This window comes from Bidens hawaiensis, unplaced genomic scaffold (genome assembly GCF_021521415.1).
Source record: "Bidens hawaiensis isolate Kalapana, Puna unplaced genomic scaffold, B.hawaiensis_p1.1 tig00083915_1, whole genome shotgun sequence".
Lineage (NCBI taxonomy): Eukaryota > Viridiplantae > Streptophyta > Magnoliopsida > Asterales > Asteraceae > Bidens > Bidens hawaiensis.
Genome location: NW_027504031.1, coordinates 3,977 through 24,464, shown reverse-complemented (window position 1 = coordinate 24,464; position 20,488 = coordinate 3,977). Strand labels below are relative to the sequence as shown.

General features: G+C 35.6%; 1 pseudogene across 1 annotated transcript; it reads left to right on the top strand.

Moving 5' to 3' along the window:
• The first annotated feature begins 3,998 nt into the window (after positions 1-3,998).
• Positions 3,999-14,644, top strand: LOC143607594 (protein unc-13 homolog; annotated as a pseudogene). Its single transcript, XR_013148999.1, has 25 exons — positions 3,999-4,161; positions 5,954-6,018; positions 6,096-6,357; positions 6,505-6,571; positions 6,688-6,838; positions 6,941-7,109; positions 7,187-7,276; positions 7,352-7,561; positions 7,678-7,779; positions 7,851-8,081; positions 8,198-8,278; positions 8,353-8,439; positions 8,531-8,716; positions 8,811-9,059; positions 11,602-11,673; positions 11,743-11,860; positions 12,029-12,201; positions 12,291-12,375; positions 12,469-12,591; positions 12,679-12,785; positions 12,868-12,945; positions 13,024-13,119; positions 13,225-13,320; positions 13,416-13,599; positions 14,330-14,644. The product of XR_013148999.1 is annotated as a protein unc-13 homolog (transcript).
• The last annotated feature ends 5,844 nt before the right edge of the window (positions 14,645-20,488 follow it).

The window sequence follows — 20,488 nt, the reverse complement described above, 5'->3', positions numbered from 1 at the left end:
GGTTATTGTTAAGTTTACCCCCAATTTATTTGGGGTTTGTGTTTTTTGGACAGTTTTACCCCTAAGTTTTTTTTTTATTCTTAATTAAGCCGGTTTGTTTGGTCAACAAATGTTAAAACTGGTTTATGATCTATTTCTGTTCGAGTCAAAACCTGTTTCTTGACCAGGTTACGAGCAGTTTTGGTTCGGATTTGATCAGTTTCGGTTCAGGTTTTGACTGGGTTTGGTTGGTTTCGGTGGAGATAATTGCAAACCGGTGCCGAATCTACGGTTTCAATCGGTTCTAAATTGATTTCTACATAATCGGTTTCAAATCGGTTCGGTTTCGGGTCAGTTCGGTTAGCCGGTTCTTTTGCCTACCTCTACCTCACCTCTACCCTCGCATACATAGAGGTAGAGGTGTATGATTCGGGGTATAAAGTGATCTTGGTTGGACACTAGGTAATTAAACTTGGTTTATAAAAAACTAATTTGGGGTTATAAACTAGTTTAAGAGGAAAAATGTTTGAACCCGTCAAACGGAATCGGTTTGGGAGGAAAGGTTTTTCTTGCATGTTTTTTAAACCATACCTAGTCCAAAACAAGTGTCAATTAATGTGACTATGAAGTATGAACAGGTATGCAAAATTGCAAACTGGCATGCTAGGTTGGGTCCAGATCGGTTTTGCCTAAACCAGTTTTTTGTTGAAGTGGGCCAAATTGGAAACTGGTTTACCGAACCCAAGCCGGTTTTTTGTACATCTCTGCGTAAAGGTAAGAAATTTGCGAGTTTAGTTTTAAAATGAGTCATTTCGAACTATGAATCTATGGACACAAGCTGCTTAGCCCGTTTGGTTTGGTTTGAAAAGATTTTTAATGTGTTTTATGCAATATTTTATATGGGCGAGTATTGTATGATATTATATACCAAGAAAAAAAAGTCATGTTAAACGGTATGTGTTCCTACTAACCCGCAAAAATGTGTGTCATGCTTTATGTTCCATATACGCTTTTCATATTCATAGGGCTGTAAAATGTACCGAACAAACACGAACAAGGCCTTATTCATGTTCATTCGCTAAAAAAATAATGTGTTCACAAACACTTACCGAACGAGATTTTATGTTCGTGTTCGTTCATTAAGGAAATTAACGTGTTCACGAACGGTTCATGAACACAAGTAAAATCGGTAGAGCCTAGAGATTGAGACCAATGTATTCATCAATGTGAATAATGAAAGCCTGTAAACGAATCGAATGAACACGAACAAGGCATGTTCGTGTTCGTTCATTTAACTTTAAAAGAACACGAACACTTAATCGAACAAATATTTATGTTTACGTTCGTTTATTTAAAAAGGGGCATTTGTGTTCATTTGTTTAAAATCTAAATGAAGATAACCGAACAAAGTTAAACAAACATACATCAACAAATGTAAATGAACACGAACAAACATAAACGAACTTAAATGAACACAAATTAACAAATATAAAACATTTAAGCAGATGACCTATATATATAATATTTAATTATTTTATATTAATACATAAACGAACATAAATAAACAGACATAAACGAACATAAACGAACGTTCAAAAACATAAATGAACGAACGGAACATGTGTTCATGTTCGTTCGTTTAACTAAACGAACACAAATTTTATGTTCACGTTCGTTCGTTTATTAAATAAACGAACATAAACGAACTTCCCGCCGAACGGTTCACGAATAGTTCACGAAACGTTCGGTTCATTTACAGGCCTACATGTTCATTTCAAAATTCTGAGATTGTGTCGTTTGGCCCGCCACCCCCATGAACATGCCCCTTTACGAGAATATACAGTGTAAACTCTATATTAGTGTCTAATCCATATAATTTAAAGAAAATGTTAAGGTTTATATCACATTTTACGCTTCATCCGATTATCTAAAATAGACTATATAGGAGTAGTGAACGTGATTTGCTATATATAGGAAATCACCATCCACTCACATAGTCTATTCTCCGTGCCGTTTTAAACCCGTGTATATAAAAATGTCATGACAACAAACCTTTTGTGTTTAAAATGTTCGAACTCTCATTGATGTAACAACTTGATAACAACTTTACGTAAAAGGATAAGCTCATAGAAACTAAGTTATTTTAAAAAGTAGCAAGAACTATTAATAAATAAAATTATTCGTGACCATACGCTAATCGTGCGTTTCTTATTAGAAGACTTTTCTTGTGCCGTTATTCATCCAACTTTGTTTTCCAATTACAACTATAAATATTTTATCAAACATCACTACGAAAACAAAAGTTTCAGCTTTCAAACTGAGCTATTTAGCTATCCAGATATAGCAAATACACTGTTAACCACATAAAGCGTTGCATGCTACTTGATCCAAAAATTTTATACTTCCGTACTTAGAAGACAATAATACATGACAAAATTTAATAAATAAGGAACTTAAAACAAAAGTTAATTTATTAATAGTCTATACTTTAATTAATTGATTAATCATGAACAAAGCAAATAAACAAAATTATATATTTGCTTTATTAAACAAGACGATTAAAACAATACAATCACACTTTTTGTATGTTTGCATTATCAACAAGTAGCCTTTGATCTTAACCAACAATCTTCATGCCACCATTCACAACCTTGTCATGATCGATGCTTTATATAATTATACATATAAACAATATTTTATCTATTATTTAAATTATACGTTTTTAAAAGCAATGCATACCACCAATTTACCAAATTTTAAATATTTAAATTCATTAAACCTTGACTATATTTGTTAAATTAAAAAGAAAAACCAAATAGTATAAAAAACATGACCGAGTTTTATCGTAGTGAGTCTTCGAACAACAGGTTACCTCCGGAACTAAAGATGTTGTGCTTGGTATACTACTATTGGATTACCCCAGGTCCCCATATAGCTGTACCTTTATTTGTTAGCCGTTAAAAAAGTAATAATAAAAACATGATTTGTATTCAATGTGAGTCCAAACCTCGTGTTGACCAGTACTCAAATCGAGTCACCTTTTTTGCAACATCCGCACAACATTAAGCTTTACATTAAATACTAGTAATAAATACTTTTTGTCGAATTTAATGATAAACAATCAATAATTTAATGATTACTAGCTTATAACATTTGTTTGTAATTAAAAGTTTCAAAATATGCGTAACAAATTCTAAAGAAAAAACTATATATTCTGGCAAAAACCAAAATATATTCGGTTCTAGTTTTTCAAACTGGTTTCTAAGACCGAAACACAAAAACCGATTTCATATTGACAAAACTGCCAACTTGTACACTCAAGTTCTAAACCAACCCAAACCGATTGTATAGGTTTGAATATTTTCCATCAAACCAACTCATGACCCAACCAGTTTCACTGAAACCGGTTTCGATCAAATTTGACCAAACCGATTCGATTTAAAACCTAAACCGGTTGGAACCCAAACCTATTGCGTATGCCTCCGAAAAAGACAAGAGACTAACTCACCGTGTATCAGTCGTGTCTGTGATTTTAATTTCTTTAAAATTCCATGTTCATGTTCAGTCCAGTCAAGTCTCGTGATGAGCTCTGGCACCGAAAATACACATAACGAAGTTAGCAAAAAAAAAAGGGGCTATCTCTAACCGTACCACTCCCAAAACTTAAAAAAATTGAAAATAACACTACTAATCAGTACCAATACCAGTACCCGATATCATTTAGTTATTCCTAACCAAGTCCATTTTTAGCGCACACCTTAAAAAAAGAACAATTCAAAAAACAAACGTTATAGTAAAATGGTAACCATATCTTTTTACTCCATAAACAACAAAATATTTAATAATAATAATAATAATAATAATTTGAAGGCTGACCGTTCAAAGTGAAAGCGAGGGGTAAAAAAGGAAAGTACAAAAGGTCAAGTAATCCGGCTCCACGCCGTCTGCTATCATTTTCGTCTGCTTTCATCATTTCATTTCAACATTATGTAACCAGCGTTTCCCAAAATACCCCTCACATGGACTCTTATTCTTCTGTTCTTCTTCACCGTTCCCGTCACGATCGCCGGAAGCTTCTCGACTTCATTATATCCTCCGGTTTAATCTCCGATGTTCAATCGTCTTCCGATATTGATTACGATGCTATTAGCGCTGATTACGTCATCGATTGCGTACAGTCTGGTAACTAATTTGTTACGTTCATTTCGTTTTAATCGTTTTTAGTTGTTTCGAAGCTAACAGCTGACTGTTTAGTACGTGTTTTATGTCAAAAATCAAATTACCGCTGATTACGTCATCAAATTCGTACAGTTCCGGTATTGAGTTTGATGCTATTAGCGGTGATTACGTCATCGAATTCATACGGTTTCGGTATTGAGTTTGATGCTATTAGCGTTGATTACGTCATCGAATTCTCGTACAGTTCCGGTATTGAGTTTGATGTTATTAGCGGTGATTACGTCATCGAATTCGTATAGTTATGGTATTGAGTTTGATGCTATTACCAGTGATTACGTCATTGAATGCGTACAGTACGGCGGTAGTTTGTTAGGTTATTTGAGTTTAGTAATTGTTTGAGAAGCTAATTGTTGATTGTTTAGTGTTTAGTAAGCTATCAGAGCACATAGAGTGTTTGCTAGGGTTTATCTGAATTTGAATATGTGTTGATTCGTCATGAAATGAGAGTTTCATGCTAGAATTGTTAATTTAAGACAGTTTTTAGGTTAATTTGAGATACCCGGTTGTTTTCTACTTTCGATATTGATTTTGATGCTATTAGCGCTGATTACGTGACTTACGTCATCGATTGCGTACAATCCGTTACTAGTTTGTTAGGTTTATTTGTTTTTAATTGTTGACTATTTAGTCGTGTTTTCATAGCACATGTTGATTTGTAAACTAATACGAAAATTGCAGTTTTATAACGAATCAATTCAGATTCAAATTACCGCTGACTACGTCATCGATTGCGTACAGTCCGGCGGTAGTTTGTTAATTTGTTACTTCGCTAGGTTATTTGTGTTTAGTAATTGTTGAGAAGCTAATAGTTGACTGCTTAGTAAGCTTTCAGAGAACATAGAGTGTTTGATGTTGATTTTTGGCACGGAAGCGAAGTTGCTTGGGTTTTATGGAATTTAAATATGTATTGATTCGTTATGAAGTTAGAATTGAATATTAGAATAGTTAATTTAAGGGAGTTTTTAGGTTAATTTAAGAATTAAGATATCGCGCCTTCTACTTCCGATATTTGATTACGATGCTATTAGCGCCGATTACGTCATCGAATGCGTACAGTGCGGCGGTAATTTGTTCATTTGTTACTTTATTAGGTTTATTTTGTTTTAAGTTTGATTTTATTTGTTGAGAAGCTAATAGTTGACTGTTTAGTAAGCTTTCATAGAACAGCGTGCTTGATGTAGATTTTTTATACGCAAGCAAAATTGCTAGGTTTTTGCTGAATGTAAATCTGAATTTATTCGTTATGAAATTAGAATTTCATAGTAGAACAGGTAATTTAAGACAGTTTTTAGGTTTTTGTAGGACGTATACTATATTTGATGCAGTTTACTGTAGTAGTTGACTAGTTTCAACATAGTAGACTGTTTAGCAAGCTTTAAAGCACATAAAGTGTTTGATTTAAAGCATATAAAGTGTTTGATGTTGATTTTGATGCAAAACCGAAACTGCTAGTGTGTTTGAATTTAAATCTGTATTGATTCGTTATCAAATTGAAATTTCATACTAGAATAGTTAATTTAAGATTATTTTTAGGTTTTTGCAGTACTTTACTACTATATGTAATGCAGTTTTTGTTATGTACTTTACTCTAGTTATCGATTTTTTTAAATTTCTAAAGCTAAAGCATGCTCACGGTTGACTCTTGAAGAAGCAATCATCGACTCTTTTATTATAAAATTTATGCGAGGTTTAGGACAAATGGATTAGTATAAATGTGCAATTTTCTTGTGATTAGGTGGAGTGCTTGATGTTTCTAAAGCAACCGCAAAGCATGTTGATGAGTCTATGTTTCCTCCAGTGGTAAGCCTTTGATATGTTCAGTTTTAATATTTTGTTCTAGTATTAGCATTATTTTAATATTTGAGATTTTTTTGCAGATACACTCCCAAAGGGGAGATACATTTTTTCTGCTGTCTGATCCAGACTCTGCTGGATCTCCGCCTCAACGTGCACCACCCTCGGTTGAAGCCAGTATTGATAGACAACGGTCATCTATCCCCATGTTTTATTCTAATGGTTCAGAAGCAACTGTTTCTGGGCATGATTTAGGGGAGAATCAGTTCTATGCGGTACCCTCAAGTTCAAAGTCTGCAAAGAAGATAGATGTACCTTCTTTGGGACTCCCAGCTTTAAGAACAGGTATTGTGTAGGCTACTTCTTTTATCTTTTAAGTTATAACCAGACGCTTTGATGAGACCTATTGTTCTTGAAATAGCGCTCTCAGCTTGTGAAGTGTGAGGCCTTCTTTTTTTGAGTGACTGATACATAGTTTTAGTAATTTTTAAGGATTATCGGATGATGACTTGCGGGAATCAGCCTATGAAGTGCTGCTTTCATGCATTGCATTCTCTGGGTAATCATTTATTAGCTTCTGTCTACATTTTGTGTGTATTTACTTTCCACTGTGATGTGTATATGTGATCCTACTCTGCTAATCTTGTATCTCCTTTTGTCAATTTGGGACAATAGGATTGCTATACATTCTTCAGAGAACCCAAAGAAAGATAAGGGCTCTAGATTTCTGACTGGCTTAAAAAATAGGCGAGGTAAAAGACATCTCAGGTCCCATTCTGTTGAAAATCATTTTGAGCACATTGACAACATTCGAGTTCAGATGCAGGTTAGTTATTTCTTCATTTATGATCATAAGAAGATAGCGAATGTGACCAGGGAAAGAATAATCTAACGCATGCCAGACCAATGTTTGTCCTTTTCATACTAGATTTCAGAGGCAATGGATGAAAGCATTAGGCAAAGGCTGATGCAGTTTTCTATGAAAAAAATCTCATGTGCAAGTTGATATTCCTCAAATCATCATTGAGCTCTTAAGTGGCATACAGCAGAATGAATTTCTGGTTGAAAGGTCTTACACACAATGGAGGAAACGTCAGGTACGCTTAATGCCTTAGTTGTCCTTTTTTTATGTTTTCTTTTATTGCTTTTTAATTTTGAAAACGTCTTCAAATAGGCAAATGTTCTAGAAGAACTCTTCTCGTCCGTCAATTATCCTGAAATGCAGGAACTTGGCATTTTGCTTGACAAGATTAGAAATCCAGAGGTATGTTAATTTCTTATTTGGATTCTTTTTTGTTTAAAACAAATCATGTTGTTCATATATGTTTGGCATTTGTAGGAATGGAACATTATTATGACTCCTGCTGATCGTGCCGAAGTTCTACTAGCTATTAGACAGGTGGCATCGTCACTTTCATCTATGCAGGGAAGTTCTCATATTCAAGGTGGATCAAATTACTGGAATGCTGGTTATCACTTGAATATAAGACTCTATGAGAGATTACTGTTTGGAGTATTTGACATTTTGGATGAAGGCCAGCTCATCGAGGTGTCTATTATTAGTGCAATTATAATAACCCTTGCGTCAATCACAGTATATGGATTTCTTGTTTTCTCTACAACTGATTCTTGATTCTTGATATTCATCATTTGATCTTATAATAGGAACATGCTGATTATTTAAAGCTTGTCAAGCTAACTTGGGGTACATTAGGCATAACTCAAAAGATGCATGATGCTTTATATGGATGGGTGCTTTTCCAGCAGGTACTATCAAATTTTATGAATTCTAGTATCATTTTGCTTGTGAATATTAATATTGTTTCTTTGCTTCAAAGTTCATTGAGACAGAAGAACTTCAATTACTCGATCAGGCAAACCTTAAAGTGCAAAAAGTTTTGTCTGACAGTTATAAAGAGGGAACCGAGGAACAATATACAGACAGCCTAATGTGTACAGTTACTGACAATGGAACTGAAATCAGATTGAGCTTAGTGCAAGCAATATTCCGAGCCATAAGCCTCTGGTGTGATAGTAGACTGAATGATTATCACCTGCATTTCAAGGAGGTAATTTCCTGTTTCTTGATGATGCTACGTTTTCCATATTTCGCTTCTCTGCATATATCTCTTTAGGTGATTCATGATGTTCTCCATTTGAATGTTTGCTTCTATCTCCTCTTCAGAAGATGGTTTTCTTCCAGAAGCTGGTTTCCATAGGCTTGGCTGTAGGAACAGATAATTCTGTTACAGACAATGAAGCCAAGGTTTGTTGTTTGGTACAACTATTTTCTTTCTCAAATCTGAATATTATGTGAATGCATGTTTCCGTAACGTGCAGGTAACAAATTTGAATGCTAATGGGAAGTCTGCTGCAGTTAGGGCTACGTTGTATGTTGAGAGATCTCTTGATGCTGCATGCAGGCGGGTTAGTTTTATGATATAAACTACCCTTATACGATGACTGAATTGATTTTCACTAGCGTCTTAGTGACACTTAAAATATTAATGACTGTCAGAAAGAAGATACTATAAATCTCGTATCTAAAATGGAGGGAAAACATCCGTTGGCTTTTCTTGCGAGTGAAGTGAGAGTGGTTGCTGAAAGAGAATTGTCTGTGTTTTCACTTGTTTTGTGCCAATGGTGTCCAGATGCAGGAGCGGTAGCCTCTGTATATCTGCATCAATATTATGGGAAAAAACTGGTTTGTGTTATGATTATGCTTAAACTTTTATGTAGCTCTGTTCATGTCAATTTCCCACAGCCTCTATAATTGATTTTAATTTTAATTTTTGTAGAAACCATTTTTAGAAAATGTATCATTTTCGGTAGATGCTATATCAGTGCTTTCAGCAGCTCATCACTTGGAGCATTACTTGATTCAAGCTTTTAATTCTAAAGATGGAGAAAATGACGTCGGTTCATTTTCCAATCATGAAATTGATTTCTATCAGATTCATAAGATAAGCCGGCCAATCGTTCTCGATTGGCTAATCTCACAGCATGTACGCATGCTAGAGTGGACGGGACGTACTTTCCACCTTGAGGTAACAATTGTTCTTTGTTAACTCTGATTGCTTGTTTGACCTGTTTTCTCATCTCTAAAGTCATAATCATGCTATATCATACAGTGAGGTTTAGAAATTGTTGGGTTATGAAGGCCTTTGGGCCGGTTTTATTAGAAGGCCCGGTTTTGGCTCCTAATTATGTTTAACCCTAATCTTGTTTATTATATATATCCCATCATGTAATTGTAATTTTGGTTCTGAGCTAATAAGAAAACCTAGTTGCAGCCCGTGGACGTAGGTCCCCTCGCGGGGACCGAACCACGTTAAATTCTTGTGTCGTTTATATTTTCGTTTATGCGTGTTTATCGTTGTGCATGTGTGTGCTGTTTCGCTTCCGCGCGCCGCTTTGTTCCTAACAAGTGGCATCAGAGCTTTGGCTCGTTGTTTACACACGGTTTTGCACGGGTATCGATCGAAAAAAAAAAAAAAAAAGGTAGAAGAGGCTGGTTTGAGAAGGGCTGCTACAGTGCCGCCGCTACAGTGCCGCGGTGAACAGTATCCGGCATGAACAGTGTTTCCGGCCGTGAACAGTGATTCCGGCGGTGAACAGTATTGTCAGAGATCTTCGTTTTTCTGGTTAACAGGGCTGTTCGGGGCTGTTTTTCAGGGCTGTTTGGGACGGTTTTCCGGGTGATTTTGCAATTAGAATTCCTGTTTTGGACTTCTTGGAGTTGCAGGTTTCACTCGGGCGTTGCAGGTGAAGCACCGGGTCGGGTGTTTCGGGTTTTAGGGTTTTTCTTTGGAGGTTGCTCGGCTTCAGGGAACCGGGTTTTGTGAAGACCATTTAGGTTCGGGTTCAGATTTGTTTGCAAGAGATTAGTCTGAGTACTGGTGATGGATAAACTTGGAGAAAATGGAACCAGCGGGTGTGCTGGTGACGGCATAAGTGAAAAAAAAAAAATGAGGTTAGTGGCAAGTCATGTTAACTATTGCTCGTTTGGATGATCTTTCGGTTAGGGTTTGAGTTAACTGATCGTGTGTACGGTCATAGAACCCTTGGTACCGCTTGATTTCATGAAAGTTCTACTGTTGTTATAGCTGTTTGCCTGTTAGCTGGTTCGAAACTGTGATTATTACTTCTTGTTCGTTTGGAATTGTGAAGTTATATCTTGTTTGGTGGTGATCAGTGGTACACCATTTGAGAGGTTCATAATCTCGTGTTGGGTAAAGTTATTTGCCGGGATAGTACGAGTGGGGTTCATCTCATGGAGTGTTGGTGTGGCATGGGTTGGGATAACAGGAACAGTGGGAGCTGGGCATAGTCGACTTGGTAGGTTGCGTAGAGGTGAGACATTTTAAGAGTCGATGTCGAAAGGTTTGGAATTCTGCTTTTGAGAATGTATCTGGGGTTGATGCATTGAGACTCAGTGAAGGCGGTGAAGACTCTTGGGTTCAAGATTCTAGTTTGCTTTATTTCTTGTTACTCACTTCAATGAAGCATTTGTTGAATCTTTTAGTTAAAGACTTTGGAAGATACGGTCTCTGTATCGTCGGAAGAAGTGAACCAACTTCCGAGTTATAAGGTCTTGGCTCGCTGAATCGGGTAGAGCTAAGGGGTTTCAGTTTGCAGACATGAAGCCTGGAGCCACAGTGATGTTAGCTTGAGCGTATTCGGAGGTCTGAACATGTTCGGGGTTTTGGTAACAGTGGGAGCACGCGGTGTGTTCTAGGTTTGTTTCCAAAGGGACGTTGAGTTCGGAAGACTGGGAAATCCGAATGTGAAAATCTCTCCTGGTATAGTCTGCTGATTTTTGGAGAGTGATTATCCTCTGGAAGTCTTTGGAGCCGGTAGTGTGAGTAAGTGAGGGCCGGTTAAGATTGAGGATGAGCCATTGGCGGGTTTTGTCATGGCTGGGTCTGTGATGACCGGATTGGAGCTCTCGGGAGCTTCAATGGGCCTTTCAGGTAACTGATGGGAAGGGGCGCTGCAACTGGTGTGGATTGGTAGAAATCTTAGTTTGTTCCTAGAGAACTGGAGGCTTGGAGAACTTCTTTTGTTGAAGTTTTAGCTTGTTCTTGGAACTGGAGGCTTGGTTGATTTCTATTACTGAAGATTACTAGAGTTACTGGATGAATGAGATTGTTATATTTACTTGGATGGCAGGCTGGAATTTATCGCAAGGCCTTCAAGTGGGAGATTGTTGGGTTATGAAGGCCTTTGGGCCGGTTTTATTAGAAGGCCCGGTTTTGGCTCCTAATTATGTTTAACCCTAATCTTGTTTATTATATATATCCCATCATGTAATTGTAATTTTGGTTCTGAGCTAATAAGAAAACCTAGTTGCAGCCCGTGGACGTAGGTCCCCTCGCGGGGACCGAACCACGTTAAATTCTTGTGTCGTTTATATTTTCGTTTATGCGTGTTTATCGTTGTGCATGTGTGTGCTGTTTCGCTTCCGCGCGCCGCTTTGTTCCTAACAGAAATAACAATCCTAGTTGTTTAGCACGTGTATACACATATTATATGTGCTATGACGCTATCACTATGTCATTAATATATATTATATTAATCATGTTACAGGTCTGGGAACCTTTATCAAATCAGCAGAAGCAAGCAGCTTCAGTTGTGGAAGTTTTTAGGATTGTAGAGGAGGTACGCATAATCATGAACAAGTCATAAATTTTCATGTGCTTGATTTTCTTATGTGATTTTTCTTTGCAGACAGTGGATCATTTATTCGGGTTAAATCTTCCAATGGACATCTCACACTTGCAAGCATTGCTCTCAATAATCTTTCATGCCCTGGATGGCTATTTGCAAAATTTGGTTAGCCAGTTAGGTACCGCACATCTATATACCAAAATTTATATTCTAATAATCCTGTTGCTTCTCATTTAAAGTTTGTGATGTTTTTTTTGTATGTTTTATGTTTCATTTCTAGCTTTTAAATTGATTAGTTGCCAATCTAAGTTATTATTCCTTATTTTTTCCTTTTGCATGAAACCAGTTGAAAAAAAACATTTATATCCTGCTGCTCCCCCTTTGACTCGTTATAAGGAGACAATGTTCCCGATAGTCAAGAAAAAAGTGCTTGATAGTGTTATCCTCGATGAGGAAGTTGTTGAGAAATTGAAAGGGTTGACAGCTGTCAAACTGTGTGTCAGATTAAATACTCTTGAAGTGAGTCTCACTTTTCTTTAACTTTATATTATGATGATAAATATTGTTGAATATTCTATGCAATAATGTGATATTGTTATGATATGCAGTATATGCAGAAGCAAATTGACATACTGGAAGATGGAATTAAAAAATCATTGGCATCTACTATGGTATCTGGAAACGGTAGGGACCGTAAGTTCTGTTTCTATGTGGACTTGAAAGTGTTTTTATGATACATTTAATTTCATAGTCCTAACCTTATTCTGTTATATTCTGCTAAATCAGCCGCGGGAACAACAGATATTATGCATGACGATAGTGAAGCAATTGATGCTCTATTTGTAGCCACTTTTGACAGCATCAGGGATTCAATAGCCGATGCCATCAGAAAAATTTGTGACTTAGTTGGTGAGTTGATGCGCTCCGCACATTCTTTTAATTTTATGGGAAATGTGAATTACATGTTTTTAATTCTTACATGAACTATATTTGTAGGAACCAGAGTTGTTTTCTGGGATTTGAGAGATTCGTTTCTTTTTCGTTTATATCATGGTAGCGTTGAAGGAGCTCGGTTGGAAAATTTACTTCCAAAACTTGATAGTGTAAGCGCCTCTCTTTATATATATGTGTATATGCTAATGTATCTCTATCTGTGTGTATAAAAGTAAAAAACCGACTCTGCAGGTCCTCAACCAAGTATGTGATCTAATTGAGGACACACTTAGAGACATGGTGGTGGCTAGTATTTGTAGGGCTGCACTGGTATGAATATGATTTTTTTTTATGATATTATGTTAAGGCGTTATTTAAGATTCCAATGTTATAATATCTGCTTTATAGGAAGGATATGTATGGATACTACTGGACGGAGGTCCTTCTTGTGTGTTTTCTGCTTCAGATGCCACCATGATGGAAGAAGACCTTAATATGTTAAAGGTACATTGCTAATTTCATATTATTATTTGCATTATTATTATTATATTCATATATTTTAGATAAGGAATCTGCATCGTATATGAATAATACTACTTTTGTATCCAGGATCTTTTTGTTGCTGATGGAGAAGGTCTTCCTCGTTCACTAGTGGAGATGGAATCAAAACTTGCTCATCAAGTTTTGAGTCTTTTTTCTCTAGATGTATGCATCTTTTATTCTTTTACATTTGTTTTATTACTGATTTAAATCATTTAATGCAAAAATAATAATAACAAACGCTCTTGTTCCTTGTGCAGGCTGAATCAGTGATCCATATGTTGATGATGGCAAGTGAAAACTTATCCACAGGATTCGGATCTGGGATTGTTGGACAGAGATCCTTAGATGATGCTAACACGTTAGTACGGGTTTTATGCCATATGAAGGATAAAGAAGCTTCCAGATTCTTAAAATTGCATTATCACCTGCCTCCATCTTCAGGTAATTTGTCTGTTCCACAACTTTTAGATTTCATGATTTTCATAATTTTTTGTCATGCCAAGAACTTTCTATATCCAGTTTTTTTCGGCTAATTGTATCTAAAATTTACACGTCATCGAAAGAGGGCTTCCGAGTGTTAACCTTTTGGATTAAGACTATCTTATTTGCCAAGACATGAAGTTTTTTTTTGTTAGGAGTGGCAGTTTTGACTTTTGACTAGGGGCTGTAAACGAGCCTAGCCAAGCCTGGATGCGCTAGGGCTCGGCTCATTTATATTAATGAACAGAAATGTTCAACTCTAGCTTGGCTTGTCTAAAGCTCGAGCTGGCTCATTTATTTGTAACTTTTTTTTATTTCTCACATATATAAAAAAACTAACAGTAGTATTTTTTTTATCTGCGCATAATGTAGAATTTATAAAGTACAGAATTCATAATATATATATATATATTAAAGTTTGGGATATAGTTTATATTATATTAAGATTTGGGCTTTAGTTATATTAAGAATATGTTCAATGTATTTTATTAGAAATGTCATATGGCTTTAAGTTACAATTGGATAGTATGGCATTTAATGTATGCATAAATTTCTTTAATTTAAACGAGCAGGCCCGGCTTGGCTAGTTTATAATTGACCCAATTTCGAGCAAGTCGCGGGCTTTCTATGCACAAAGGATGGGTCAAATGGGTTGAAACTTGAAACATGACATAATATTTTGGACATGCAGATTATGTTGACTCTCCATCGAACGAGTCAACTCCAAAAGCCGCCATGGGAGGAGCAGAGTTTCTAAGGAGTGCATCAGTGAGATGGGGAGAGAAAGGTAATAGTAGCTTTAGATTGTTAAAGAAGACGTTTCAAGGCGGTTCATTTAGATGGAGCTAGTTAATTTTAAATATTATTTTATTTTAATACTGAACCGCCCGTTGCTTCAGGATATTAATTCATATTAGTAGTATCATATTCATATATAGTCCATGTCGCAATTGACCTTCATTGCATTCAAACTTTTATTCCTTAGTTATGTCTTTAATCTCAGTTATCATGACACCACTCCGAGCCTGCATTACAAACTTTCACCATATGTGATATCTTAGTCTTTTAGTGAATCCATCATTTTGTGTTGTCGTAACGGTATAATTTTTTTTTTTCTTTTCACCTTTCTTTCTATGTTCTTTTATTTTGTCGGGGCCCAGTCCGAGTAGCTTCTAGGCTTATGGTCTTTTAGACTGATCTTTGCGAAATCGATGATAATTTTTTAAAGAAATAAAAATGCTTGAACGAATTAAACATACTTTTTTTTTCGAATGTCGATGTTTTATTAAAAAAACAAGCACGCGGGAAGCTAAAGAAAACGAGTGAGAACAGGGGACAACAATTATAAAGCAAAAGTTGAAATAATAAAGCCTAACTTTTATAGCAATTGTACATCTTTTATTGTTCATAGTTCGTTACTTGAAATATCTTCCAAAGATATTTGTTTGTTAGGTAAAATTTTCATTTGCTATTTACATATATTTAGTTTCTAAAACAAAGTTTCATCAAATATTTTGAGCTTTTCAAGTTTCAAATGATACTTTAGCCTTTTTTTTTACCCTCCTGAAAAGCTCTAACGAATTGAAATAACACACTAAGTCGTAAACACACATGATTAATTTGAAATGAACTAGGTAAACAACTCGCCGAGTTGCGGCGCAGCAGCTCGAATTCAGTCGGTATCGGTTAAGTTCGTTACTATACCGACATTAATAAAAAAACAAAATGTAAATGTTGAAAATTGTATTGAAGCACGTACAACTTATGATCAAAATGACACGGACTTGGCTACGATACCGGCACTTGTATAAGTTATGATACGAGTAACATATTTAAAAATATATTTACTCAATCTTTATAATTTGGGCATTACGACGGTGAGTCGATGTGAATTCGGCTGTATCAGATATGTTCGTTATAGCTTTGAAAATAAACCCAAATAATAAATTCTTCATTTAAAAATAAATAAAACAAATAGAATAATAAAAAAACGTATATATAAAAACCCACCACAGAAATATAAATATCAAATAAGAAGGTAACCACCAAAACCCCTAAACTAAACAGTTTGAACGACCACCATCAAGCCAAACCATCCTTTATGTTTTAGCATGAAAATAATCTAATAAAATATTCCAAAAAACACTTTTGTGGCACCAAGATTCAACTTTTATCTATCTATATATATATAATAACTCTCAATATATAACCCAAAAAATATATTTCTGAAACTAATTATAAATTATTAACCATAATCACAATTTTGATTAGGTTAGAGAGACTATGACTTTAGTACAATTAGAGATGAACTCGAATTCCTAATTTAGACAATAAATGAAACCCAAATGTTTATTTATAAATCTAATTAACTATCATAAGCTATATACAACTAACTCATTTAATTTATAATCGATTTAATTAATAGATCCAATTTCATAACTTTAAATCGACCCTCTCGACCCAACCCGATACGGTCTTGTGTTCCAAAGGAAATTACGTCCAACAAACGCTCTCACATAATATATATTTCCTTGATAATAGTTTTAATTTAATTGATTTTGATGGCTGAAATAATCTTGATCTAATTGGCTCCGCTTTGCCAAAATAGGAGAAAGGTGTTGAACATAATTATTATGACGGCTTGTTGGTGTATTTGGAAGACAAGAAACGATACCATCTTCAACAAAAGGAACTAGACAACCTTGAAGGTCGTGAAAAACATTAAAATGTTAGGATATCTTTGGATAAAAAATAAGTCTTTGTTTTAAGTCCTTATCATAGACCGATTGGTGTAATTTTCATTTCTAGCTGCTGAATAGTTCGTGCTTCTAGCATCTTGCAAAAGTTGCTGTTCGAGAAAAAGAAAAACTATACAAAGACCTTGGTTTTATAAAATTCTGATAGAACTTTAATTAGCCTTACAATTATTCAACGTATCATTATTATTAAGTTCATAAAAGACACTTGGTCTTTATTGTGCACTTTCTAGACATTAAGTTTGTCTCACTCCTGGTCTTTATTGTCTATTACTCTCTTCCTGACCTATAAACCACCTCATTTATTATTATTACGAAGATCCGAAGACCCTACATTGTTTTTAAAAGTGATTTAGGCGGTTAATGCCCATCGAAGGGCATTTTCCACCGCATCATCACCTTTTTTTTTGGTAAAAAATATATGTAAAGAATAATGTCTCTTTAATCATTACCACTTCAAAACACATATGAGCTTTATTGTAAAAACGTCAGTAACCTTGTAATGCCCCTGATTCTGGTCTGATGGTCAGAGGGTTTTCCCTTAAGCGTTTCCGTCATAAAATTTGGATGGTTGAAATCTTGTCATAGGGTTCGAGTTTGGGTAATGATTGGTGAGGGCCTCACCGTGAGGCAAAGGCTTACACGGAGCTTAACCCCGTTAAAAAAACAAGCAATGGCATTATGATCCTAGTATCTTGAATACTTGATTAAAGGGCAAATAGGGTTCAATCTACGTGGTTGTATAAACGTAAAATCAATTTTAACCCACGTAAAATCAATTTTAAACGGCAGATAACAATTTTTATTCATGGCTCCATTCATATAATGGTATGTGTGAATGTTCTTACTCACACGAACATCAAACTCGATGGTAGGCCTTACGAAGGCTAACTTTAAGGATTTGTCCATTTATCGGAGTCTTGTCAATGCCTTACGATACTTAGCCTGTATTTGGGCCGAACGACGAAACTGTTTGACATTTGACTTATATGTTCTTGGGAGACAACATGGTAGCTTAGTCCTCATAATGTCATAAACCTCTTACGATCAAGTGTTGAATATGATCATGAAGTAGCTAATGCAAAGTCAAAGCCATGTTAACTTTGTAACATGTTGCTTCACCTTCGATATTTATCCAAGTAAAAGGCATACTGAAACCGATACTCTTTATGTCTAAAGAAAAATTGTCATTAATAAGCTTCGTATCCTTCCTATCTCAATAAATCTCAATATATTAACAGGGCTGTCACCGAGGATTTAAATACATCCACACGTATTAGCATAAAAAGAAAATATAAGATTTTCAGACTAACGTACTTCATGGGAGAGTGAAGGGGGCCAAAAGCATGCTTTGCCAATGATGGTACCAGTATCCATACCAATTTAGCTAACTTGATACCCGTTGTGTACTGGTATCGAGAACGATTTAACTAATTTGTTATTTGTACCGGTGCCAATGATAAAGATCATTGGAGATTTGGAAGACAAAAAAGGGCGGAGTGGAACAAAATTGGATATCGTGCCAAATACTTGTATTAAATAATAGGCTCGCTTGGTATATGATAGTTTCATTACGATACTGACGGTAACCCAAAGATTACGTTAGTAAACACCCATAATATTTGTATAACTTATGATACAAAAAAATACATATATTGAAACATGGCCCAATCGTACAACTCCAGGTAGACGATAGCCTTCTTGTGGTCGGTAAAAATCAGGTTACGGTACTGGAAATAAACGAAAATACAAATTAATCAACGACCAACATACAACAAATTAACATATTAAAATAAACACGTGTTGCGATGGGGAACCGACGTGCATCCGATTGATATCGGGTTACGTTTCAAAACCAAACCAAAAGAAAAAACCCCGCAGCAAGCATAACAAAAATATAACACAACCGGTATGGACAATGTCAACACTAAATCATATAAGAAACGAAATGTCTTAATTAAAATATTTTTTTTAAATAAAAATTTTTAAAAAAGAGAAAAAATAAAAAATATATATATTAACCAACCAATCATGTGCCACCAAATAAACCAATAAGATATAGTTGCGGTACCCGATATTGGTTATCGAGTTTTGGAAAATCGTATGGTTTCTGGTTTTGGTTTGGAAGTGGGTTCGGTCTGGTTGATTTGGTATTGCAATTCAGGCTTGAAAAGTTTTGGCTGAAATAACGTTGGCCAAAAATAACGAATTTGAGCCTAAGTTTTTTTAGTTAATAGTTAATTACCGAGGTTAAAATATATGGGTTAAACTACAATAAATTAGTAAAAAAATAAAAAAAATAAAAATCTATAAGTTCGATTCGAGTTTTTTTATTAGTTAGATGCAAAAATACAACCTGAACCGAAGCATACTCCTATACATGAAAGAACATCAATCTCAGAAGATAGGCAACCAGAGAAAAAACCACTTCACGGATTAGCATATAAAAAAGATATGGGGGTGCAGTATGACGGTGATACGTCATCCAAGACAAAGAAGTAAAGAATAAAATTTTGTTGATGGCTGCAGTTACTAAGCAAAACCAATGCTGTGTAGAAATCAGTTTGCTTATATAATACAGTGCATGTAAAACAAATGAAATGTAGACCAACATCTAGAGGTGTTCAAAAAAACCGGTTACGGAACCGGTTTGGGCGGTTAACCGGAAAACCGGTTTTTTAAAAACCGGTTTTTTTAAAAACCGGTTTGACCGGTTTACGTAACCGGTTTACGTATCGGTTATACTTTTTGGAGCCAAAACCGGTTTTATAACCGGTTATAAAAAAAAACCGGTTTTTTTGTAATAACCGGTTAATAAAAAACCGGTTAAACCGGTTTTTAAAATAACCGGTTTATAGCCGTTATAAAAAAACCGGTTAACCGGTTTTTTAATAACCGGTTAACCGGTTAAACCGGTTTTCGAACGTTACCAAACGGCTTTATAGCCGTTTTTTTTTTTTTTTGCCCGTTTTTTTAGCCGTTTTTTTGGTTTTTTTACCCCCACAAACATCTATATATAGTTTAGGTTGGGTATTGGTTAGATCACACTTGATTATACAACTCCAAAAGCTCTAAACGTTTATTTCATACGCGATTATAACTCCAAACGCTCTTCTTTCGTAGTCGTTTATTTCATACTCGTGTATACCACTCTTAATTCGTAGTCGATTATCATGGCCTCCCCAAAGTGCTGCTTCATCGGTCAACATGGGTGCCTCGAACACGGGAGAAACCGTCGTTCGGGTCATCCCCACGAAACGAAACCAAGATATTTGGCAACATTTCGACCTATGCGAATGTCTAACGGAACCCAAAAAGCTAGATGCAAACATTGTTTGAAGTTTTATAACAAAGAAGCAAACTCCAGTTTAAGAGCTCATGTAGAAAGGCCCTCTTGCAAGGTCTTGAAGGACGAATCCGGAAGTAGTTCGCAGCCGGAGATGACGAATCAAGGAACGGTGTTTACGTACGACCTTGAAGCGGTACGTCAACAGTTTGGCAACTTTGTGATTCAACAATCACTTCCTTTCAACCACTTCGACAACCCTCAATTCACGGAGATGATGCAAAAGTATGTTCAACCACGCTACCAACACGTAAGTCGTTCGACCCTTAGAAGAGATATGCTTAAAGCATGGAAAAACGCTAAATCCGAACTAATTTCATACTTTTCAAACTTACAAACTGGTGTGAACTTAACAACGGATGTGTGGTCGGTACCTAATGGTTCGCCCGACTCATACATTTGTGTGACGGCTCATTGGGTTGACCCCTCGGTCGTGGCAAATGATGAAACGAACCGTTGCGTTTCAATTGTTTGATTACCCGCACACGGGTAGAAATATTTTTAAACTCTTGGATAAAGTCATTCGACAATACAAGATTGAAGATAAAATCTTTTCAATATCGTTTGATAACGCGTCCAACAATACGGCCGCGGTTGGCCATTTAAAATTAAAGTATAAACCTATTTGTGATGGAGCGTTTTTTCATAGCCGATGCATTGCACATATTATCAACTTGGCCGTGCAAGATGGGTTAAACGTGATCGAAACGCAAAGAAACAATTTTAAAAGAATGTTACGAGATGTTTT